The following is a 26,798-nucleotide window of genomic DNA, read 5'->3' on the forward strand; positions in this document are numbered from 1 at the left end:
GATGGGTTAAGCTGTTTCCACCTGCAGTTCTCTGCCCTTTTGTCTTTATGGGGTTAGGAGATAGGATCTCCCATTGCCCCTCCTGAAAATAAAATAATTATACTTGTCTTCAAAGTGCTCTACAAGCCAGTTTCCTCTGCCAGGGCAAGTGCAATGCCCTCAGAAGGTCTACAATCTGCATTTACTGTGAGAAGAATGTCTAAGAATTTTTCAGTCCTTTTCATCTCACCCATCTTCCCATACTTGGTCCATGAGTGCTGTTTAAAATGCAGAATGACCCAAAGTGCCAAATTCTGAGGAAACCTGGACCTCATTTACCCTGCAGTTGCCATGATGTGTAATGGAAAAAGGATGCTTATAAGGCCACTTTCCTTTAGAAGAATTTTGTTTCTGATCCAACTGGCAATAACTATAACTCTGCGTAAACTATTTTATGGATCTGTATAGTCAACAGATCAATTTTATTATACTTGGCCACTGCAGAAAAACTGTAAACTCCTGCTGTTAGCTGAAGTCTGGGAAATATGTTTACAACTTTATTCTTTTCCTTTGGAGGCATCAATGTATTTACTTTTTTATTTAATAAAAAATGTGTTGTGCTCTCTCCCGTGCTATTTTATCATCCAGAACTCTTCCACATGGCCAGCTGTAGTACAACATATTGCGCTAATCAGAAAACAATTCTAAATAATGACAGGCCTCTTTGATTTTTCCTGGGCTGGTAGAAATTCAATTCTCCTTTGTCTTTTGAATATTAGGTTTTAGTGGTTTTAAAAGTATTTTATGTAGTATGCTTGCAAATATCAGTTTCCAGTGAAGCCCCCAAAGTGACTGGGAAAGCAAGATTTTGTTTCAAAATGAGATAACTCTCTTTAATGTTATGTAGAAAGTATTAAATGTGTAGGAGTGAGTTGCTTCTATTTGGAGCCATGGTAGTCAGTGAGTCAGAGTGGCTTCCTTAGGTATCTGTGTGGCACCCTGGACAGAGGTAGGGTGGGAGCTGCCAGAGCACAACCCTGCTATTTAACTGGTTTATCCAGGGAATTGGGCTGAGACAATAAGATACCCAGGGACCCATATGCTGCTTGACTGAGAACCAGGGGCTTATGTGTGGGACAAACTGTTACCTTTTTGCAAGCTGGCACTGCCTCTCTGGTAGGATATATTAGAAGGGAATGTTGGAACACTACCTTTAGGGGCCCTTTAAAAATAATCAAGTTTGGGAACATGTTTTCATGTGATCTAAGCTTCCTCTAACCCAGCATCCCATCTGTAAGAAGCACCAGGACCAGATGTTTCTAAGTAAGATATGAAACTCTCACAGCAATAGTTGCGGGATTATTTGCCTTAAACAAAGGTCTCACCCCAACCTTGGACAGTTACAGATCAATCCCGGAGCAGGTGTTTTACTATGAATACTTGTTGGACAGGGAACGCTCATAATACACTTATTATATACTGAATCGTACTAAATAAAAATCTACAGCTTCCTGACCACTATCAGCTGTGCCACCTTTTGAGGTACACTAAACTGCCATTTTCCTTTTCAAAAGAACTGACTGCAGACTCACAGGATAGGCAAAGTAGGGAAGGACCTCTTGTGTGGGCTTCAGAGAGGAGTTGCATTTGGAAATCTTTAAATTAGCAACACAGAAAACAAATTACAGATCTTTATTACTTAAGTGGGAAACAGTGAAAAGTGCTCCAATGAGCCTTGCATTTGCAAAGTCACTTTTTGGAGTGATTCACACCTCAGCTATTTCTAAGATATCTTGGTAACTCTATTATTTCATATTTTCTCTTGGCTCCTATGCAGTTTGCACATTCAGGGTCAAGCCTTCGCTAATGACAGCTCCTTGCGTTTCAAGGTGGCTGAATCAGTGGGACGTATGGCACATATCCACAGAGCTTTAAAAATATCTCTACATGACATATGCTGTTTGTCCCTGAGCACCGGATAGGTTAATTGTTAAAGAAACATTAATAACATTAACTGATGGTATGGCTTCCCACTGCCTCTGCCCTGGCAATCTCACACTGGCAAATGGATTAATAATACTATCGGAAATGAATGTCGTTGCTATGCAAGTAACTCAAAACTAGATAATTTAAGAATAGTTTGGATGATTACTAATTAGATCCACCGACACAGGGGAATTTGAATTATTCATGACTGGCTGAAAACAGCGGGTAATTCATTTGTTCACTTCTCTGCAACTAAGGTGAAAGTTTCTTATTTTTACACACACACACACACAGATGATCTGCTAAAAACGATCTCATTTCAAAACTGGTTGTTTTTCTGTGAAGAAACATCAGGGCTGCAAGGTGCAAAGTTAGGATAAAAAGTCTGGAAAAGTTCGTTGGACAAGCCACACTTTAAGACAGGTGTTGGTTGGACTTGACTGAACATTTGTTGCTTGGTAAGAACTGGACTCCATGATTTTAGAGGCCTTTTCAAACCTCAATGATTCTACTATTCTATGATTCTGACATGCACTTTATTCTTTATTCGTTGAATTTCAAGAAGCCAAGCCAATATCTGAATTTCTGATTAAATATCCAAATGAAGATGCTTGTGCACTCCCAGGGTAGGTAAGGAGATACCACATGTTGGCACCTGCATCTCCACCTGCGCACTCTTTTGGGTGCTGCGGTGCATAGGTCTAGCTGGGAAGACAGGAGGATACTTTTTTGCAATCCCCCTTATCCCCTCTGCTTTCCCTGGACCCATCCAGCACCACGCTGTTTCCCTGCAGCAGAGGCATCAGGCACTCCCCAGAGTCCGCCTCTCATCTGGGTGAACACTCTGAGGATCTGCCTTCTCTGAGGACCCTGTGCATGTGCAAATGCACTTGCCATTCAAATCTGACGCTCCCAAATCTGCCTCCTTAGCAGCTCTGCACACACGTACTGCTGGACATGGAATTTGCTACGGTGAGCTGGTTAATTCAAGTTGAGGACATGTAGGAGACAGTGAAAGGTGTTCCCCAGCTGTGGTCGGTTTATCCTTAATAGCAGGCAAAAAACTTCAAAATAGTGTGCAAAAGCTTTCTGGACTGTCTGATAACTGCTTGTGTCTCGGCACTGAGCTCAGAACCCCAGACAAATGAATTTAGGACTCCTTTTTTTTACCTTGCTCTTTCCCTGAAATGGCTCTGATTAGTTTAAATAGGAGAAAGAAAAAAGAAGATTGCTTGAACAGGAGGATAAATAACCCCACATGTGAAATTACCCAGATCGTTCAATACGAGGCTCTGCAGATCCTATTGCCTTTATGAATTTATGAGTTTTATTATCTTGATTTTTCATTAAAATACAATAAGTTGGTCTAACTCATAAAATAGATAAAGCGCAGGACAATAGTTCATTTAACATTGATCCATATTTGTTACTCACAGAAGACGATGGCTACGGCTGTCATATGCAAAGTCATAGCCAATTCAGATGTGCTACACAACCATGAATAGTTAAAGCAGAGAACAATGCCTCGTCCTTCCTTCCCTGGCTCTCCAGCTCACTTCTTGCTCATATTTTTACCAGGTTCCAGCATGGCAGCACTAGCTCATGTCAGTGTCTTAGATGTGTCTTGTATGCTGCTGTAGAAGGGATTAATATGCAAAAGAAGATGGGTAAAGCACACCATGAGGCAGTAAGCATATTTTAAGCATGAGAGGCTTGCATCTTGTTTTCTTATTTTTGTCTAAGTCCAGGCCTTTCTTCCACCTTAAACCAGCCAACACTTAAACACAGGGTATCTGTGTTTCTCTGCATGTGTATGTGCATGCCATATATATCCATTACAGGAGAGCAAAAATCCCAAGGGCCGAAGTGTGTTTTCACACTAATTCCCATATACTTGAACTTCCTAGAATTTTCCCTTACAAAGATGCATTTGGAAGAAGCTGTTCAGTAGAATGCAGCCTCTAGAGATGCAATGTTAATTGTGTGGCAAAGTCATGTCTGGGATGCTGCTGGTTTTACTGCAGTGGTTGTGGTCATGTCCCTCAGCAGCCCACGGCAGGCATGTGGCTCTGTGTCCCCCTCCCAACTTCATCCATGATGAGTCACAGCTTAACCTGGCAGCCACCTCCTCATCTTGGTCTTCCTCAGTATGAGCAGCATGGTGGGACCACAAACATCATGAAAACAAAACAAAAAATATCAGTCTGTAGCTTTTGCTTAATGTGTATTTCTATTTCCTCCTCCTGGCAGGCAGGGGAAACTTAATTGGCTATTTCGTACTGCTGCCCCTTTCTCCTTGACCCCAGACATTGCTCGCTGGAACCTCCAGCATCCCTGCATAAATGACAGTAAAAACATCTGATGTGGCAAGTGGGTGCTTTATGAAGAGTGATATGCCATCAATCATAATTAACCCCTGTGTCCGTGTCACAGGCTGGGGCATGCCCCATCACATCTGGTTTCCTGTTTGAAAATACTTTGGTTTATGTAGGTTTCACTGAAAACAACCAAGTGACTTATCTTTAGGCAATAGGAGCTGCTAAAAGATGAATTATCTGTTACTCAGAAGGATGCCCTGGCTGTGGAAACCATCCAACACATTTGTAGGGTTTCATTAGTCCTGCTTGCCCCCTCCCCATGCTTGGTGTTGTTTGCTTTTTGGGTTGGTTAGCAGCCCAGCATCTGCTCTCTGAGCCTTTTGAAAAACATTTCGGGGGATGCAAAGCACCTGAGTCCCACAACAGCATGATTTTACAGCCGTTCATAAAAGCAGGGTCATTCCCATTGCTTCTTGAATTAAATGCCACACCATAAGTGTTTCAGACCTGGCATCTGTTTATGCACAAATAAATATTAGCCCAGTAAGCGCAGAGCGCATTGACGCTCTGCATTAGCACAGGAGCTGCTATGGGTTTTGTATCACTGGGCTGTAAAGCACTGGAGACTTTTGCTGCTGATTATTGGTTCTTAAGGCAAAAATTGGCTTTCAGATCCACTGGGTAAGTGGGATTAAGACTGTCCTTTGTGCTGTCTAGCCTGGGTTATTTTGGCTCCTATGCTTTTGCTTGCCCAGCAGTACAGCAACTTTTCCTTTTGTGCCCTTAAGCATTAAATCAGCCCCTCCACATTCTAATCTTTAGCTACAGCTTGTTGTTTCATTTTTTTAATACAGCATAGTCCCTTACTGTATCCCAGTGTTACCATGGTAATAGAGGGACTTGACACAGCACTCGCTGATGCTGTAAGGGATATTAAAAGTGTATTATGGGACACTTTACTTAACTTCACTCAAGAGATATTACATTATATATTGGTATTATGGAGAAGATCATCTTGAGTGCCATTACACAGCATGTACAGGACAACCAGGGGATCAGGCCCACGCAGCATGGGCTTAGAAAAGGCAGGTCCTGCTTGACCAACCTGATCTGCTTCTGTGGCAAGGTTACCCATCTACTGGATGAGGGAAAAGCTATGAATGTTGTCTGCCTAGACTTCAGTAAAGCCTTTGTCACAGATTCCCACAGCATTCTCCTGGAGAAACTGGATGCTCGTGGCTTGGTCAGGTGCACTGTTCGCTGGGTGAAAAAACTGGCAGAGTGGCTGGGCCCAGAGTGTGTTGGTGAATGGATTTACATCCAGCTGGCAGATAACCACTAGTGGGGCTCCCCAGGGCTCAGTATTGGGGCCAGCCCTGTTTAAAATCTTTATCCATAATTGGGATGAGGGGACTGAGTGCACCCAAGTCAGTTTGCAGACAATACCAGAGTGGTTGGGAGTGTTGATCTCCTGGAGTGTAGGAAGGCTCTGCAGAGGGATCTGGACAGGCTGGATCCATGGGCTGAGACCAACTGGATGAGGTTCAACAAGGCAAAGTGCTGCATCCTGCACTTGGGTCACAACAACCCAGGCATCGCTACAGACTAAGGAAAGAGTGGCTCGAAAACTGCCTGACACAAAAGGTCTTGGAGGTGGTGGTCGACTGCCATCTGAAAATGAGCCAGCAGCGTGCCCATGTGGCAGTGCATCCATGGCCAATTTTACCCTGGCTTGTATCAAAAATAGTGTGTCCAGCAGCATCAGGGCAGTGATTGTCCCCTGTATGTGGCACTGCTGAGGCCACACCTCAAATCCTGTGTTTAGTTCTGGGCTGCTCACTACAAGAAAGACATTGAGGGGCTGGAGTGTGTCCAGAGAAGGGCAACAGAGCTGGTGTTTTGAGCTCAAGTGTTATGAGGATTGGCAGAGGGAACTGGCGTTGTTTAGCCTGGAGAAAAGGAGTGACCTTATTGCTCTCTACAACCACCTGAAAATAGGATGTAGCCAGGTAGAGGTCGATATCTTCTCCCAGGTAACAAGTGACTAGATGAGAGGAAATGACCAGGGTAAGTTTAGATTGGATATTAGGAAAAAATTCTTGAAGGAAAGGGTGGTCAGGCATTGGAACAGGCTGCCCAGGGAAGCAGTGGAATCACCATCTCTGGAGGTATTTAAAAGACAAGCAGATGTGGCACTTAGGGACGTGGTTTAGTGGTGACCATGGTGGTGCTGAGTTGGTGGTTGGACTCACTGGTATTAGAGGTAATTTTTTTCCCCTAATGATTGTATGATTCTAGTAAACTCTCTTTTTCTTTTTTCCTTGCCCTTCAAATGGATGAGGAGGGAAGCAGGATACACTTTTGGGTATTAGATATTACTCTGTGAATGATTACAGTGAAATTCACAGAAATGGTGGTGTAAGGGGCTGCTCAGCAGGAGTTATGGGTATTGGACTCTGAACTTGAAGCATTTAGAACATAACTGATTCTAGCCCAGCTAAGGAAATGCAGTGCACTTGGGGATTTAAATCCTATTAAATGTAGAGCCCAAGCAACCTTTGAAAACACCATGTGGAGGTCCAAATTGCATCAGGCCCCAAACACTTTTGCTTGCTCTCAGGCAAGAAGCGGGAGCTGTAGAGTTATTCTCTTCTCTGTATATCAGCCTTCCTATGCATAACTATATGTAAGTTTCTAAACTGGAATGATATTTTCTAATCTAGTATCTCCCTCTGAACTATCAAGACAATTGCATTCTCCTAATGTGCCTTACTGGCTCAACTCTACTGGAGTTGTTAAAGCATTTTTTAAAAACTCCTGCCTACTTCAAATGTGTGCACTCCTCTCAGTCCTTCCAAACAGCATTTTGTCTGTATTGAGAGTTAAACTGGTTGCTCTCTTGGACTTGACATAGTAATAAATCTAATAATGTCCAGCTAACAGAGCTAAACACCTCATTTGAGGAAAAATGAAGCAACATTTTTCCCTGAGCTGTAAAATATGTTGAGTGATTTAATTTCCTTTGTATGGAACATTAGGGCTTGGCACAATCCTCACTCACTCCAAAAATGCATAAAAGTTGTCTCCTGTATGATAGCTCGGTCACCTCACTGCCAGGTACCTGCGGCACACTCTGCCCCACCCGGATTGCTTCTAGCAGTAACGTGTGGTTTTCCTTCTTATCAAAGAGGAAAGAAAACAGGACTGTTCTGGGATTCAGTTGCAGGCTGTAAAATTGAAATTAGCAGTCAAGACACAGCCATTGCTACCTACAAAGGGCCACCTGCACCACTGGTGCTTCACTTTCAGGCATGTCCCTCAGTCTGTCAGGGTCCAAATACGAGACACATTATGTGGACAAGTCTTAAAATTATGGATGGAAGAATGAAATTTTAGTGGGGACAGTGAAGTGCCAAAAGATAAAATTTTAAAAATTTAAATGGCTTTCCTTATGGCTCTGCCTGGGAGTCTATTTTTGATATGGATTGCTTTCAGTGGAGAAGTGTAGGGAAGAGAGATATTATTTGTGGGGAAGAGTCTTAGTCATTTCGTTACTGTAGTGGTTGAAGTCCCATTAAATAAATTCCTTTGTTTTCAGGAGCTAAAGGAGAAGGATACAAGAGGAATGTTGCAGGCCTCAAATATTTTTTTCACCTTTGCTGTTTAATTTCTAAATACGGAGCAGTTTAAGAATATTTCAGGATCCAGCTTTTTGAGGTTTACTCCATAGAATATCCTAATGAAGTTTGGTTCTCATTTGGCTCTATTTCAGCTCTATAAATACACAGATATAGAATACAATATTATATATTAGATTATACATAAAAAGCATATCTACATTGTTTCACCCTTCTGTTAAGTATTTGCAGTCTTTTGAGTCTTATATTGAATCTTCTTTGTCTGTTGGGTGTTTTGTTGTCTTAAATGAGTACCTATTTATGTTTTCTAGTCCTTTTCATCTAATTTCTGCAAAATCAGTTCCAGTTCCATGGACTGGACTGTGTCCTTTTATTTCCATTGAAGACAACCATTGCAAATAAATACAATAAGCATATCCAGCCCCTCACATCTGTGTATACATAGGTATCTGTCATGGTTCTCCTAATCCACCAGTTTATTCTTCATGCTCCAAATACAACTAAACCTTTGCATCAAACAACTTTTATTCTTCCTGAATGTACTTTCCTCGGTCATTTCCTTTAAGCCGTGAGCTTCCTTTTCATATTACCAAGATGAAACCAAAACCGTGGCTCCTTGTGTATCTCCAAGTTGTTTACATTGGTTATATACGGATCACTTGAAATTGTTTGATGTGGAGAGACCTAAAACAACAATGTTTTAAGCACTGCTTGGCCTTAGCACGGAGGACCTGGTACATGTCTGTGAGCAGGTCAGCAGAAGAACATTGTGCCAGGGGCCTTAAGAGACTGCATTTTACATTGAGTTACTGCATGAGGTGCTGTGTGTTGCACGTTTCCTTAGCAAAGCTGTGGCAGAGCACCAGGAAGGAAAACTTCCGATTTGTGTTGATTATAGAAATTGAGAATAATAATAACAACAAGTTGATTCTAATTATCACGGATGCAATCATTTCCCACCTGTAATGATGGAAGATGCTTAGACACTTGGAAAAAAGTACTGGAAGAGAAGTGGAAGAGCTGTTTGAATTACTTGTTCACATCTTGCTGTCTGAAGCAAGGAGAGCTGAAAGGTACCAGCTCATGAACAGGTATGTTGAGAGTATTTTGCACTCACTCCTTACTCAGATGTCTGTAGAAAAATACATTCCTTTAAAATACCCAGTGGTTTAAATGTCAATAATAGCCCCCCTGATTTTTTAATCTTTGTAACAGCAGTTACTATTTATAAGGAATGTATATATTGATACAATTATTCCCAATGCTCTGAATGCATCATTTTCAACAGGAATTAAAGTAAGAGAAGTATATATTGAAATTTTAAAGTTTGCACAAGACTTAACTCCATAACAGGTCTCCTACTTTCTAGTTCCCTTGATGATCCTCTTTAGAGAACAGGTCCTATCCTGTCCCATCATGGACACTATGTCTTCTCTTCACTGCCTTCCTGCTTGCCTTGCATACCTAGCTCAGAACAGAAGAATAAGGATTAATTTCTGGGCCTATTATGGCTTCTTAGTGCTGTGGTTGTCCTATGTGCAGATGGAGAAGGCAACACTGAACTTAAGCTGATTAATTTTCCCTGTGACATGAGTTAAAATTTTGGGCTACCCTGGGCTATCAGGGTTTGTAGATGTAGGAGGGACTGATTTGCTCTAAGGTATCGGAACAGTTCCCTGTTCCCCTTGTATTTGAGCCTCCCACCCTGCCAAACTGACAGGATCCTGTTTTACAGAGGTGGGAAAACACTAACCCACTAAATGCTTAGGGGTCTTTTAGTTCCTGCTTGAAGTCACTTGGGAGTTGGTTCAGATCAAGGCAAAAGTGATTTTCCCCACAAATATGTGACAGCCCGGGGAACCATTGTGGTGGCCGATTGGTCTGTGGCACAAGGGATGGAGAGAGCTCTTGGTAAGACAGTCTCTGGTGCCAGAGACTTACGGTCATGGTGAGAGAAAGAGGCCTCTCCGAGGAGGCTTGTTCTGTTATGTTCATCTATCCCAGTTTGAATTCCCCAGTTGGCTGTTGGCCTCTACCCTTCATCACTCCCCCAGAGCTTCCCCATTGGTCCCCGTTCCCTAATCCTGCCTTTTCCCTGCCCCCAGATAAAACTGTGAGCTTTGGGATCATGTTGGTATTTGCCTCTGCCCCCTTTGCTGGTGTAGCAGCAGTGAATGCTCCTGTGGGAACGCACGCAAATGCCCTTCTCGACTCTTTGCTACCGACTGCGTTACTGAACCCACCCGTGTGTCTGTGGGGGCACGCGGGACCCCACGGAGCTGGGCAGGGACAGTAATGAACCATAAAATCCATTTCCCTTAAATGGGTCTATGATCTTTCATAATTATCACTGCTTGCTCCTCAGTTTTGGGTCTGCAGATCTAAAAAGCTGGATTGTTACATGATTATGCAGAGAATGAGTTCTGCTGAAGGAAATATGCTCCAATATACACTGTTTTCACATTAAGCAGAAAAATTCTGAGGTTTTTATCTCAAAATGTGGAGATGAGAAAGCACAGAATAACCCAACAAATGCAAACCCCAAAACTTTTGGTTTTCAAAAATATTTCTCCCTGTTTTTAAACTCTCAGGTGTCATTCATTTAACATTTTCAAATATTTCTTTGCCCTAAGGAGAATTGGCATCTAAAAAGCAAACTGGCTGTCTGCTGAGAGTTAGTATTTTTCAAAAATTGCATAACTCTTTGAGCAAAATGTTTAGGGCTTGTTCCATGGCCTTGCACAATCCTCTTCCTGTTGTATCCCTCGCAAGGGCTGCAAAGCTGTGCTGGACTAAGTGTGCTGAAGACCTGCCATCCATGGTGTTAGCAGCATTCATTAGAAACCACAGCACTGAGAAGTGTTGCCATTTATGCTGCTTTCTGTGCAGATCACTAAACTTCAGGCCCATTGATATTGATTTTGACTAGAAGGGTGCAGGACACCACCTACGTTTTCATATTAAACCGTCATGGCTACTTCCCACTGCCACAGGTTGCAACAACATCTTTTCATGTCTTAAGGCTTTTGCTTCTGTTGACAGGCTGTAATTTAGGTTGGCATGCAATAATTCTGTCACTGAATCCTTTGGTGAAATAAATTTATTTTTAATAGTACTAAGAATCTTTACAAAATAACACAAAAAAAGGTTTTATTACCATTTCATTGCTATGTTCACAAAATCTTACCCTTTCTGATCTATTCTGCTAAATTTGTTTGGACTTTGGCTCCTTGAACAAGTGATGAACTTGGAAGGTACTGAATTTCTTTATAATTATGTTCTCACTCTGCTGATCTCAAGTGCACAGAAATGGACTGAAAAATCATAGCTTTGGCATAGCAATCTTTGTTTTTCCTAATAATTTTCTCTGTCTTTGAATGTCTTATTTTAATTTTGCCTCCTTTTATTTTTTAACTTGTGTTTAAATTTTGAGGGCATCTTTTTATATTTTTCATTCCCAGAGTCCTAAGAATTTTATTTTTAACAAAAATTGAGATTCTGACATTTGGAGTTTGTCCATTGAAGAAACCCCCTAAAATTTACTCATAGGAAAATCAAAGATTGACAGCTTGTCCTCTTCACTGACGTTTCCATGGCTTATATTTATGTTTTACCCACCCTCTTTAATGTAGTCCATGGATGATGCATTGCTTTAAATTATTTATATTGCAGACTTCATTCCCCAGCACTTGTTAGTTCGCTTTGAGGTAGAGCCCAGTGAAAGGTCTGGAGGGTCTTTCTGAGAAATCAATACCTCTGTGATTCAAACTGTAATAATTAAACAAGGGCAATTAAATGATCAAGCGGTCAACTTAGTCCACCTCTATGCAGCGCCCTTTTGTCTTGTAAAAGTGACGTAATTAATGTACATAGTGATTAAAAGTTGCATCAAGGAGGTTCTTACTGGAGAGTGTCCTTTCCAGCTGCAGGGTGCTGTGGTAGCTCAGACATCTCCATGCAACATGTGGTCTTTCTCAGTCTGGATTTGGGCCATTTGGCTCGTGTATGCTCTCACTTGCTGAGCCGCTGCAAATTTGTCTGTTTGAAATTATTTTTGATGTATTCACAGTTGCGTATAACCACTTACCATAAGCAGACTCGGGAGTGCACAGGTCTGTGACCCTTCTCCGTAGTGTCCTTTTGCTCCATGAAACACTGAGGTCATGTCCTTCCCACCTGTGCTGTGGCACAGGACACATTGTTTGGCGAAGCAGCGCACGCAGGCAGGCAGCTTTGGAGCGGGATACATTGCCAGGAGGGACAGTAATGGTAGAGGAAGGTGTGTTTGCAGGCTGTGGTGTGAGATCCAGCCTTTGTTGAGGGGCTTGTCACCGGCTTTGACTTCTCTCTAATTGGGATCACACTGTCTAGTTGCTAAAATGATGCTCCCAATAGGCCAGAGTGAGTTTCCCTAAGAAAAGCCTGAATCACGTCTCTCAGCATGGTAGTCTGGCTGATGTGAAATAAAAGGTATGTTTGTCAGTTTAGTGTCACGCTTTCTCCCACACCTCCTGCTGGGGAGTAGGGCTGATATGATTAGAAGCAGCTCAGATATGCCTTTTGGATTGCCTGCAGCAATACTAGCAGGGACTTTGTTTTTTGTTTTCCATTTTTAAAGCTGGACTTGGTTTCTTCCAGTTCTGCAGTTCTGTTGCTCTTCTGAAGATTGCTTAGCTCGTTGAATGCATACAACTATTAAAGCATTGCTCAAAATAGCCTCAGATTTCTGTCTTATGTCACAAACCAGGGAGTGAAAATATTTAGTCAGACGTACCTTGTGTGTTTAAGCAGCAGACAGCAATGTTTGCAAATAATCCCGAAAAATAAATAGGGACTTCTCTGGAAAGTCAGAAATGAGGGTTCAGCTGCGAGCCTGCAGAAGTAGATTAATGGTTGTGATTGCATTGGCAGTCAGGAAGGGTGTAACTTGGAAGGGTAAAATCCACAGCAGTGTTTGAAGTTTGATGCCGCGCTTTGTGTCAGTACATACCATTTATGCTGTGCACACCTTCACTTTCAGACATGCACAAGGGAAAATTGGTTCAGCACTTTCCATATAGATGATATTGTGGCCTATGTGAAACACAGAAATGTAAAATACTAAGGTGTGCAAAAGCCTAAGTATCTCAGACCTATGTGTGTGAGCCTGTGATTAGCTGAAAGTCCAGGTTTTCTGACATAGGGACATAAATTTTCAACCACCTCTCTGCAGCCTATTTTGGAAAACTCAAGCCCTCAGCTCTAGTATTTTTCTGATATTGAGCACTGGTGTTACAATTTCTGAAAACTTGGGCTGGGAAAAACATTTCAGGTCTGACTTAGGCCAAGCATGTGGGATCAGCAGTCCTGCTATGTGTGCTGGATTGTATCACAAGCACTGCACTAGGTGGGAACCAGTCTTTGCAGTATCATTTCCTTCTACCACTGGAGCTGCATCCCAGCTTACATTGCATTACTAAAGAGTTTTCTGGATTTATGAGGACTTTATCCGGACCACACTGAAAATCTCGGTAGCATCTGAACCTCCGTTAGTTTTCCTTAGCAGGTTCCATGGCACAGAGGGAAATTTTGGGTTCCCTACTTCACTCCAGAAGTGCTTTGTTCTTGCCTGCAAAGCCCCTGTCTGGACAGTGTGCCAGTTGTCTGCAGCCTGCAATAAACTGCCACCGGCTGACAGTGCAGCGGGCATCTAGTTTAATGGTACTGGTATTATGATAAATGTTGTGCGATGCTAAATTAGCTCTGCCAAGGATTGATACGACTTTTATCCCATTTTTAAAATACATATAAAAGTGTCTGTGCCATAGAGCTGCCTCCTTTGGCAGATTTATGTGTGCATTTGGGAATAATGGTCCCATATGATGATTATAAAACTATATAAAGCATCCTTTATTGTTCATTACCATTGCTCTATATTAACTCATGATTATCTCCTGATACATTGCAATTGCAAATCCCGGTCCCCTCCACATGGGAGTCTGAACAATCTGATCTCATTTGGACACTACATGTTTTGGGGAGGAATGTACTCTCACTTGTTTTCATGCAGAGGCAATGGCCTGTCTTCTTCCAGCAGCTTGCAGAGTTTCCCACAAACACTGGAAATGAGTGGTGGGAGGTTTTTCTATGGGCTGTGGGCAACTCATTTGAAAGCCGTGTTGCAGATATGCTGATGTGCTCCCAGGCAGTCAGCAGGGCAGTGGGATTCCTCAGTACAAGCAGCCTGGTCAGCTCAAAACCTGCTCAGGGACTTGAACAGATGCCACAGCTGAAGAAAATGCCCTTCCTGCAAGGAATCAGTAATGTTTATAATGTTTATAATGTTTATAATGTTTATAATGTTTATAGTAATGTAATGTCACTTCTAAACCTAGCAGGCTTCAACAACAAACTGTTGCCAAATCTTCAGCACCTCTTAGCATGTTGCATACCAATAGAGAGGTGCTTGAAAAAAATCTGTCAGAATTACATTAGCAGGAGCTGAGCTCTTTTGGATACCTGGCCTAACTGGTGTGAATTAAACAGCCAAAAATTCCAGCCCTGAGCACCTCAAAACCTTTGTTTTTTGACATGAGGCAATTCCCAGAGATGGACCTGAAAATAACTTTCATTGCCTGTAGAAGGATTGGGATAATGCCATTAGCACCCCAACTGCTTTTCCTCCTGTTGGTGAACACGTATATGTGGGAATTGCCCACTGATTTTTTGAACATCAAGTTTGCATCAATTAAATATCACAGTGTACTGGGATCGCTCCTTCACTGCTTGTGACTTTTGTTTGTGTATAAGACATCTGGCTCTGTGAATGCAGCATCAGTTTGATTTTTTTTTTAGTTGCTTCTTTCTTTTTGAGTGAAACAACTCGCATCTTGAATGCCTTCACCTGAAAGGAAGAGTACACATCTGTCTCATAGCCATGTGTGCAATGGCACTCTGATTGCATTTTGTGTGGCCGGCCGATGATAACATTTTATTGAATTGGTGCATAGATTAAATCCCTTCAGCCATGACAATTAAATATGAAAAAATGTGTATGCCATTTACAAGGATAATATTTAATCAGAAATAGATAAGAACATGAGTCATCAGCTCAGAAACAAACCCAGTCTTTATATAAATTCAATTGTACTTGTTCCAGCTGTTTGCAGCAAAAAAAATAGCCTTTTTCATAGATATGGCAATTTCAAGTGAGCCCAGTTGAATTTGACCAAAAGCAGAACCTACAGGGCATTTTAGAGACCTCACATCACTGTTTATTGATGGCAGCTGTGGAAAATAACTAAGTAGTGGCAAAGGCCAGGTCACTGTGGGAGCACTGAGGGTGCTGAGCAATGTGAGGCTTGAGAAGGCACACAAACATTGCATCTCGCTATGAATTCAGTTTGCAGGTGTGCATGGAGGACAGCAATAGCTGCCGTGCTCTGGTCCTGGCATCCTGACTGCAGCTCCCCTGCCCACCCTGTGGAGCTGAGACTGTGAGGGACTGACGTTTTAGGTGGAGGCAAGGCTGGAGCTATTGAAACAAACTCTTTTTCATATGTCCTGTTCCCATTAAAGATGACATAGAGAGCACTGGGCACTCGGCTGCTTTTCTGACAGTCAATTAGTATTAATCAAACCCAAGACACAGAGATAAATTATTAATAGTCAGAAATGAATAGTAGAGGGAGGTCTGCTGGGACAGCAGCAGTCTGGAGCTGTTCCAGTTGTTTTCAAATTTACCATAACTTCTTTGGCAGAGAAAGCAAGCTGGATGTTTCAGGCTGACAGGTTTAGTTGCACAAGATGACACTCCAGCCTGGCTGGAGACAAAAGTTTCTCATTGAAACTTTGCTCCTGTGTTCAGGGTATCTAAGAATTGCAAGTGAGTATGCATATCTGTTACAGTGGGGATACTGCAACATGCCTATACCAAACCAGGAGTCCCGTGGAAAAGAAACATATATACGGACGGATTCTTGCTAGATGTTTCAGAGATGTTTATTTCCCCAGCCGCATGGCCGGGCTCTGCCAAGGAACTGCTACAGTCAGGACCCGAGGTCCTTTGCCCGCGCAGGAAACACAAACCAACCCATGGGGAACGAGGCTGACCAGGGGCAGGAAAACCCCGTGTGTCTGTGCCCACAGGGCTCCCAGGGCTACAGGGCGGGGGAGGGACCCCGACACATATCCACTAGCAGCATCTTCCTGTCTGCTGGACGTTTCCCCAAAAATCACAACTTGTCAATTAATTCCTTTTAAATCCATTCAATCTGTTCATTTGCTTCCAAACTTTAGTGATTGAAGTTCCTCGTGGTCCCAAGCAGGGATGCAATCTTTGTGGCAGCATGCTTAGGACTTTTCCAAAATTAGTATTACATTAACTTGACAGGGTCCTTTGCCCTCACTAACCCATGCTAAGTGAGGTTAATTACTTCAGCCTTTTGTTCCTTACTAACCCATTTCCTCTCACCTACCCAAACTAAATTTGACTGACAGTCCTGTACATATTATTCCCTTTAACAATTTTTAGGCCTGTTTCCTGTATTTATTTTATTCTGGACCCATGAGATCTGGATGTGTTCCAAGCTGAAAAATCAATGCTGATTTTGCTGAGTGCCCCTCGGCCACTTCTTGCTAAAAATCTTGGCTATGAAGTAGACTACTGCTCTTAATATGTCTGACTTGAGTAAATGAACTGGTTCAGCCTAGATGGGAATGAGTAACATTAGTTTCACCTTCCTAGACATTTGCCTCAATGAATGGCTCAAGGAAGTTCCAGTTTGGATCAGCTAATGACACTGAAATAAGCCACTCTGCTAAAGAGACAGGAAAATGAATTTACATCCTCAAGGAGACCTTGTTCATCCGTGTATGGCTCAGTAAAGAGGATACGCACACATTTACTCAGAGGAGATGCTCAATCACCGTGTTGTATGAGCAAGAGTGTGAATGACAACGTGCAAACAAGTGACGCATGTGAGGGTATTGAGTACAGCAGCGCTTTTCCCGGCATGGTGGCAATGTCTCTTATTTACCGATCCCTCTCAGCCTTCTACTGAGCAGAGATGCATTTTCACAAAATGCAAGAGGTAACATCCAGGGCAATTTAATATGATGTTGAATCAAAGATGGGGGAGTGTGGAGAAAAAAAATTCTAAGCACTCTTTTAGGAGAGGAAACTAAAAATTCAGCATGCAGATAGTGGAGAGGAACATCAGCTGATTCTCTGAGTGTCTATCTGCAGCCCAGTGTGGGAATGCACTTTGGGTAGATGTGCCTGAGATCCCACTGCATGCACAGTTTGGGAACTCATGATCACAGAGCTGCAGCTGCAGAGACCAGCACTTAGCGTGTGTGCATCAAAATAGAAATGGTCCTTCTTTGGCTTCAGCTATTTGCATGCCAGCTAGACTTGTCTCGTGACCTTGAAACCCACAGAAGATGTATTTCTATTGTCATCAATCATTCTTCTGCAAATGCTGGCTCTCCTGAGTGCTAGGACAGCAGCAGGAAGGCAATATTCTCCAGTCTCTATGAGTGACTTGCCTTGCTTGGCAAGCTGACACACTTAGTGCGTGAGGGAGAAATAACAGGTAGATAAGCAGCTCAAAGATGCCCACAGTAGGCTATATAAAATAGGGGAGTACTTTAGCAGTACTGGCTCTACAAAACCCCCTTGTAACCTGCTGCAGAGCAGTGAGCTGCCAGTGCTCTTGTGGTGACAAGAGGCTCATTGAGTAGGGATCTACGTCTTTCCCACAACCTCAACCTCCCTGGCTGTAGAAAAAACTGTTTTTTTTAAAGTGATGAGATGTGTTCAATATCACCTCGCGTTCTCTGCATCCTCACCTCTGAAGTCTCCTTGGGCCACCAGGCGCACACACTGAAAATGGCTGGAAGGAGGTGACACAAGGGGGAAAGCAAATTGCACTCATAATTTTTTGTCCAAGAAGGCCATTTAGATGTGCCTTTTCTTAATGGCTTTATTTAAAGACCGGCACACACAGTTGTTACCCGAAAGTCAGTGGAGACTCAGTTTAAAGCTGGGAAAAACTATGGCAAATCAGATCCCTTCTACAGAAGTAGTTGTGTTATAACTTCAGTCATAGCCTAGCTACAGCTGTTTGCAGGTACTCAAAATATTACAGGTGTAGCTGTTGCAAAAGAACATCTCTGACATCAGGCTTTGATTGAGGGTGAACGTTACATTATTTTTTTTCCATAATACTAGTAGCATATTCCAGAGAATGGAGGTGCTCTCTCTAGAAGAAGAAAAAAAGAGACACAAAGAAAAGTAGCAGACAGAGCAATGTATGTTCCTGTCTGAGGGCAAATAGGTCGCATTTAAGACGTCAAGGGGGACTTGGGAGATTTATGTTCAAGCCTCTCTGAAAGCAACTTTTTGCGTGTCCGGGAGCGGGTCCTTTAACCTCCCTGTGTTGCAGTGACCTGTTTGTAAACCGCAGACATTTTTTGCTTAATTTGGGCTTGATGATGCCAGCATATTTTTTTCATGTGACCTTGGCAGGAATTGCTCATATCCTCAGGCTCTGGGGTCTTCAGGAAGGACTGGAAATGTATAATTGACTTACATATATCCTATATGTGTTTGTACAGCATCTTGCAAAGTGTGATTCTGATACTGCCATATGGGCTCTGTAAGCACTGCCAAAACACATCATGGTCAGTAAAACATGATAATCTTTCCTGTTACCCTCTGCCTCAGTTTTAGTTTTGCTGGAAGACTGAAGTATGAACTGGTAAGTAACATGTCTCTCTGTATATGTATGAATGCACATGTAGTGCTGTGCTAAGTAAATAGGAAACTGTCAGTGTCCTAGGAAGTTAGGAAGCACGAAGCTGTTAGCAGGACAGCTATTATAAGACACAGAAATGTTTGTGTTGGAAGTACCCAGGCATTTCCTAATAGGCTGTGCTAAATTCCTAGGCTGGGGAATGAAAATGTGTACTTGTTTTGACAAGTTCATGCGTGCCTATGCAATGAACTGCTAGAATAGTATTTTATCCCCATCTAAAAGATAAAAGCTTTGATTTTGTTGTTGGAGAAGGCCTGGTTGAAAATGATGTAGGAGCTTTTCTTTTTCCTCTTGCTCTGCCTGTGTGTGTGTGAGAGAGAGTTGCTATGGTGAACAAAGGGCAGGAAGAACTCTGATTTTTGCCCACAAAACTATAATCTTATTCCTCCTGATACTGGCTCTTTTCTGAAACATATATACATATGTATATATTTATATGAAATATGTATATGCATGCAGTCATGCACATTCATGCACACCAAACTGCTTTGAAAAAAGGGATATGTGACTTGTCACCATGTAAAGTGACAGCCTTCTAGAGCCACAGAGCTGTTTTTTTGTGAATGGCTCAGCTGGTGACATTACTTGGCTATGTTTCCAATTTAAGCAAAGCAATCTTGGGAGGACTGGATGAATCAGAAAAAGACTTCCAGATTATTAGCATTTTAATAGCAAAATGAGGGCAGTGATCCCCCCTCCCCCCCGCAATGTTCATGTGGAGGTGCAGTAAAAATGTGTATGAAGCACTGGAAGCTGTAATGGTAAACCTGTCCTCCTTAGACACTGCAATCTGAAAAATGAGCAGGGACAGTTTTTCTATTTAATAAGCTGCATTTCTTTGTTTACTGTTTTCTTAAAATAGATACAGTGATAAGAGTTTGATCTCAATGATTTTATTAAGGACAGAGAAGGTTTCAGCTCTCTGCTAATTTTGCCACAGCCAAATTTGTTTTAGGGCTTAAGCCTGTGGATTGCAGCACATTCCTGCCTTTGCAGTAAGCTTGTGGGAATGATTTACCCCAACTTCATATCAGGGCTGGAGAAGTTTATGCAGCTGCATATTATTTTCTACTGGGGACTGACAATAAGCTGAAAGGAAAAGGGAAGCATTTCAATGGCATTTGAAAACTTCATTTTGAAATACAGGTGACCTCAGTATATACCGGCTCTAGTTTTTCAGACTGGCGTGTTTCAATGTACTGCTTCAAAATGACTTCTTGTTTAAATCTGTGCCTCTCAAACAGCATCATTTGACTGTATAAACTCAGAAGTGACATAACTTCATTTTCATAGAGTAAGCTGTCACCAGATAGACCAGATAAATATGGTTTAAGTAAGGAATCCCTGCATACCTGTCCCTCCTTTGCCTGGGTTATTCCCTTTATTCCTAGGATACACATCCAATTTCTTTTCTCACATGATGTTTAGACATTTTAAAAAAGATTGGAGTGCCTGGCCCCTTTTGACCAAAATACTCAAAAGTGGGTACATCTGGATCATAATATGGCAGATGCTTGCTAAAACCCCAACATTTTCCAGCACTTTCAGACACAGGTAACCCAGGTCCATATGGAGAGCCTGGCTGGCAAATCTCTTCATCCATATTGTCATAGTGTATCTTACTCGTGAAATACAACAGGGGAAGTGCTCTCAGTGGTTGTTAAACATTATTGCTATAATCTTTGTTCTATGGTCTTGTGGTTTTACTATTTTACAAAGGTCAGCATTAGTTTAGCAATTTTCTTGCCTTTATTCCAGTAAAAACCTTACCATATCCGTTTGTTCCTTACAGTTTATTACTCCAAGTCTGGTGTCTGCTGATCAATGCTTAATGGAAATCCTGCAAAATATGATTTCCCACCTGTCTGTGTGAATTTAGTACTTACAGCAGTTTTGACTAATTTCTTCATCTGCTCATCCATAATTACAGCTGTGCCTAAGTGTAATGTGTAGTCAAGCTAAAAACAAAGGAGCTCTGCTGGTACCCTGCTTGTTCTTACTTTTAAAGTGAAGGATAACCAGAATATGAGTCTGTTTTACTTTTGCAAGCATTTCAAATAATATTTTCTCAAATTATATTCTGTTAGCTGGGTTTAGCTCTGAGCTCAGTCATAGCCTAAGTATCCTCGAGAAAATCAGTGATACTGAGGTCTCCACCTGGTGAGGACACAATCCTTTTGTAAGGGCTGGCAGTGGGATAAATGCCACTGACGAGTGCTGCATATTGAAAACCGTGGTGACGGAGTCCAGCAGAAGTGCTCGAGTGCCGAGGCATCTGTCTCTTTCTTTGTCATGCCAGGTTCACCCTGCTTTGCCACCCTGAGTCTTAGCAGGGCATTCAGAATTAGCTTTGACCTTTTAGGTGGCTTGCTTCCATCTAATGAGCATGGCAGCTTCTTTAACGAATATCAGAGCCGGGCGCCGACTCAGCTAATTTGATTGCATTTTATGCATTAATCAAAACCCTCATAGTAATCTGACCTTGACTAGGACATAATGATGTCGAATGCTGGTCTGCACTTCCCTTTCAGTGCTATGGTGTGGTGTTGCAATGAAGAAGGTCCTCTGGGCCACAGTCCAACCCTGCCCTCTGACCCTTTCTGTAACATATATTCCCTGGGAGTGTTTGCCCTCTGCTTTATTCACAAAGGCACAGTGGCTCTTTTTTCTTCACCCACAGATATCAGACCCTGATAGTTTATCTCCCACCCCATCTTTTAGGTCACCATGTTGTGAAACTTAGAAAAAAAATGCTGTGGAAAACAAAGTTCTCTTGGAAACTATAAGGGTGCTTTTATTCAAAGGGAGGGTTGCTTCCTCATTTGTGAAATTAAAAATGGAGACTATTGCCTACAGGCTTCTAGCAAGGCAGCTAGATAACTTTCGTAAAATATGAACTCCAGAAAGGACTTTAGAGGATGATGACAGACAGTAATTAATGTAACAATTACTAAGGTATCGATTCATGATGTCTTAAAGTTTTTGTTGCCATTGAACTAACTAATTACTTATTTTGACAGGAGTAATGTTGGTTCAATGTTTCCATCAAGCATCCAGGCTCTACTCAATCTATCAATCAACTGGGCTTGGACCTCAACCATCTCCCACCTGGCAAAAAGTACACAAGTGCTTTCCTTTGGCTTTCCCACACCCGAACAGGGCTTCAATGGATTTATTACAGTAGCAGCCAACATAAAACAGAGGTGGAAACCTCAGCACCTCTTTACATGGCCCCATCAAGGGCAGAGACCACCAGAGGTCTAAGGATGCCCTGTGGATTGCTGTGCATTATCCACATAAAGAAATCCATAATAAAAAATGGTTTTGGGGTAAAGTCACATAACCATGTCCATACCCACACATAAGTCTAGCAAATGCTTTTCTAATCAATCCTGCTGTTTATTCTCAGATCATCCTGCCTCAAGTTAGTTGCCTTAATAGTTTAGATGAATTACATCCTAAAAGCAGCTGGTTTTGTTTTCTTGACTATGAAAGAAGATGGACCATAGTCCATCTGCAGCTGTTGGTACTATGAATGTCTGAAATTCGTTGCAATTCCATCCATATCAGTCCACCAGTCTCATGTGTTTCCCACTCAGGGCAGTCAACAGTGGATTTAGGGCTCCCAGCATTCCTGTAATCTTTTTTTTTTTTTTTTTGTGTAATTTCTGACCATGAGGGCAAAGACAGGGATAAGTTTAGTGACCTGCCAAAAACTGCATAGTAACTTAAACCTGAACTGTACCCACCTTTCCATTCTGAATAAAGAATTTAAAGCTGGGCTCAGAAAAGACTGAGAGCTCAGTGGACTTGGAGAAAGCTTTGACTTTGAGGAAACCTTTGGTTTTGAGTAGCTGTCCTTAGAGTTCTGAAAGCCCCCTATCAGAGCTAGGGACTTCAGCTTTAATCCTAGGTTTGTGTCTGATCTGGCAAATCACCTTGTGTAAATAATTTCTATTACCTGTTTGTATTTCCCTCTCCTCAATCTGTCTTTCTTATCTGACTAGAGAGGAACAGCTCCCTTTCACTCTAACACTATGGGACCTATGGTGTCTGTTGAAGCTGCTAGTTTCTACTGAAATGTAAATATTGATTATGTAGAGAATATATTAAAAAGCTATTGAAGCGGCAGATGGGACAGTCTGAAGGACAAACAGGTCAGATTTGGAATGCCTCTGTGATGAAGAAAAAACTTTTGAATGCCTTTGAAAAAAGACATGTCAAAATGTCCATTTTTCTTTTAAACAAAACAGAAGTTTTCTGTATTAATTTCCTTTGACTTTTGTTTCTATTTCTGGGGGGAAAAATCACCAGAAATAATTGCTGTTTGTTATACTTCTTTACATCGAAAATTCCATATGTATTTGCAACTTTAACACTCTTTCTAATTGTCTAGTATATTGGGCAGGTTATTTTGTTCAAAGCAAAGTGAACCCCTCTGGTTTTGCCCAATCTCCTCCAATGTGAAAACTGTGAAAGCAGTCCTAGCTCACAGATCCCTCCTTCAGGCAGCCCTGTCATAGGTTACATGTCGTAGGTCATGTATCACATGGCATATTCATGCTATTGCAGTCTGTCCTACTGTAGCCATCCCACCAGCTCATCTGCCATGTCTGTCCATTCTGACTTCTGTCAAACACTCCTTGAATGCCTCCTTCCCTGTTTCCCTATGCCCTACACATCCCAGATGTTTAGGGCTTACAGCTGTCTTGCTGAGAACACAATATAGTAGGGTCATGTTGCCTGTGCATGTGTACAGGCAAAGTCCCTATAATTTGCCTCTGGCCTTTGCTCTTACACACATTTTATTCTCATCCTGCTGCCAGAAGCCTTTGCTCCTGTCTCACCCCAAAGGGGTGCTAGCAGCTCTGAAACCACAGCTGCGAAGAAGAATAAGGGCAGTAGAAATTCCATAATCTGCAATGGAATAACTGCCTTGACAGACTGAGGCCAGCTATTGATCTTTGAATGCTCACTGCCACAGAGATTGTCAGCACTTCTGCAATTAGCTGCTGATCAGGGTGAGAAAAGTTTGGCAGAATGACTTCTTCTGCGCAGATAAGCCACATAATTTTTTTTTAGTGCCACAATCTCCTTTCCAGAAAGAATAATTTTCTGCTGCCTTTGAAGGTCTGCATGTTTTTCAGTCAGTTTGTTATTTCCAGTTCCTGGTTGGCACTATGCAGTTGAGCAGTATTCCCAGGGGACAAATTTTAAGAGGGTTTGTGAGGGGAGAAATAGAGATTTCTGAAAACTGACAGGGTTCTGGCACACATGAAATTAAAACATTTCCCTTCCATGGCAGTGCTTTTGTCAGTTCAAGACTGACATCCAAGCATAATCTGGGAATTGAGACCTCATTATCACTTCTCTAAATTGGTGTGTTGGGGTATATCTCTTTTGAGTGTAGGCACATGCTTATTGGTGTGACTGGAGGTGGTTTCTGTGTGCCACTGACTGGTTCATAAATGTGTCCATCTCTCCATTTCCATACACAGAACCACAGATACTGTTCTACTGCCATTGCTGCTTCACAAAGGAGCATTTGCCTTACTGTTTTACACTTTACTGCTTAAATTACATCTCAAAAATTATTTGTATTTTAATCCTGAACCTCTTCAAGGAAGATGTGAGCTTTCTGCACTGTAATGAGAGAAAAAGACTTCAACCTGTTTGTCATGGGATAAGGTTTTAAAAATGCCTTCATTCACAATTTGGATTTATTCTTTTTTCCCCTCACAATTCTTTATTCTTTTCTGGCTTAAATTAAAAAAAAAAAACGAAAACATTTCACAAGCCTGAGATATTCTTGACATCTCTGGAGCTGGGCTGGGACAGGAAGCTGCAGGACTGGAAAGAAAGTGCAGTTGGTGACTCTTGTTAGGGTAATAAGGAAAAATAACCTGGATATCAGAGAGCCAAGGAGCAGAAAATGAACTACAGTTACTTGTATGAGAAGAAAAGCACAGTCAGGCTGAGACAGTCATGCAAGCCATGCAAGACAAGATGCTTGTTGCGGACTGTAATTTGCAGGTAGTTTGTGCCTTTCTCATGTGGGTTTGTTGTCTCACTTCTACCTTGAGCTTCCTCCGCTGTTGGCCATCTAGTTGCTGTGTCAGGCACAAAACAGTTCCATCGTGTGCTCTTCAGCAAAAGGTAGCTCCTGCTCTGAGGGATTTACCGTCTTAAATCGGCAAAAGCTTAGAGGAGAAAAAGGCAGAGGGATGCCCTGTTGTGTCAGGCAGCAGGTCAGCAATGCAGCCGGGCACACAGCTCGGGTCGCAGCTCCCCCCCCGCGCTGCCTTCACGGGGCAACAGGGTCAGCGATAAAACCAATTTGGAAAATTAAGCTGTTAAATATAAATGTGATTTGGCTTTAACGGCAGTGGAAGGCTGGGAAACAGGTCGTGTCCGAGAGGGCTGTGTACAGCTATGTTTGAAAATAAATTGTTTCTCTGGAACAGAAATGATGGGAGATTGCAAGTATTGAATAAAACCCTATCAAAACTACCAAAAATATTATGGCAAAATTCTGTATAAACGTGCACAAAGTCTTTTCATGCAGACTATGTTTTATGCAAATAAAACTGCAAAAAAATTAAAGCAAATCACCTCAGAGAGAATGAGCAACTAATGCACATTGAATATAAAAATCCATATGAGTTCTTTTCTTTTTCAGAAGTTAGCAAAGGTCATTGAATCCTTTGAAGATTAATTCCCTTTTAAAAAATCCCAATTCCCCCAGATGCAATCAAATTGTTTCTTCCAATGACCACAGATACAATCTCAGAGCCAAATGCTGTATTGTGCATCTGTCAGAGCTGCAAATCACTGTCCTGGTATCCTGTTTCCGAAGCATGGATGCAGCCTTGCGGCGTGTTCTTGTTTGTTGTCTGCACTCACTGCTTGTGTTTAATAGTGTTGGCTCCTTCCCTGTTATCTTTGCTAAGAATACCTTTGAGTGAATTGCACAGCTTACCAGTGGGAGCCTCAACTCATTTTCTGAGTCAAATGTATCTTTTTCAAGTCTGGGTGGAAACCAGAGAACACTTTTTGTTACCCCTCCAAATAAACCATGTAAATCCTGCTCCTTTTTCCCTGCTGTTTCATTTGACTGCAGATTTCTTTGTATTGCAGATGGAGTCCAGGTGCCAGATACTAATGCAAATGTGCCTCTGTTGACCTGTCTCCCTTCCCTGACTAGCCAAATTGACCTGCACTGTTTCATGTAACTTGGAGGAATGGTGATTGCAAGGAGAGAGCATATCTGAGGGTTAAAAGCTTCGTAAATCATGTGATTTTCTCTTTCTGATGCCTTCTCTTCCCTTTGAGTGCACTGATTTTGCAAGTTTTTCTGCATAGCCCACAGTGCTGATTTCATTTGAGATTCCTGTGGGATCACGTGAGTGCAGGAGCCGGTGTTTTAAGAAAGACAACAAATACTGTATGAGTCATGAGAACTGGGGCATGGTGTTGTCTTAAATCTCTTCCCAGTGAAATCGATATAAATTTCCATACAAACAGAGATAAGCCACTACTAAGAGCTTTGTGGGATGTACAAGATACTGGACTGTGCATCTTATTCCATCCAGCATTGCCTTTTATGGAGTGAGTAAATTCTGGTCCTAGTCTGGCCTTGATAATGCTAAACTTCTACAGTTAGTCTTTTCCTGGTTCAATGACAAGAAAGGATTCCCGTGGAGCAAAATCAAAGGTTGTAAGAATGGAAAGGTCTATATGTCAAAAACCCCCACCATCCACTCAAAAGCAGTTGAAGCTACAATCTCCTTCAGCAGGTGTTCTCCAAGGGAGAGCCACCTCTCTGTTAAATGCTGCAGCTTTTATTTTATCCTGACTATATCCAGCTTCAGCTATCTCAGCCTCAGTTTGGGGCTCTGTAGAAAGGCTTGGCCTACATATTAGTCTCTCAAGTTCAGCCCACAAAGATGAAAAGACCCAAACATGCCAGTCACTTTGAAATATTAGGACAATTTATATAGTCAGAAATGTAACAGTAAAAAGAGGGAGTGTTTGCTCACTTTTCTCTTCTTGCTGAATTTTATTTCTACTTGATTGTG

The 26,798-nt window shown here is 42.0% G+C and overlaps 1 long non-coding RNA gene across 1 annotated transcript in view; it reads left to right on the forward strand.

Moving 5' to 3' along the window:
* The window catches only part of LOC138109008 (uncharacterized), a 45,420-nt gene that overhangs the window by 17,141 nt on the left and 1,481 nt on the right, over positions 1-26,798 (forward strand). The gene's annotated exons all lie outside the window — the stretch shown is intronic.

The sequence above is a fragment of the Aphelocoma coerulescens genome, chromosome 4, assembly GCF_041296385.1.
Source record: "Aphelocoma coerulescens isolate FSJ_1873_10779 chromosome 4, UR_Acoe_1.0, whole genome shotgun sequence".
NCBI classification, from domain to species: Eukaryota; Metazoa; Chordata; class Aves; order Passeriformes; family Corvidae; genus Aphelocoma; species Aphelocoma coerulescens.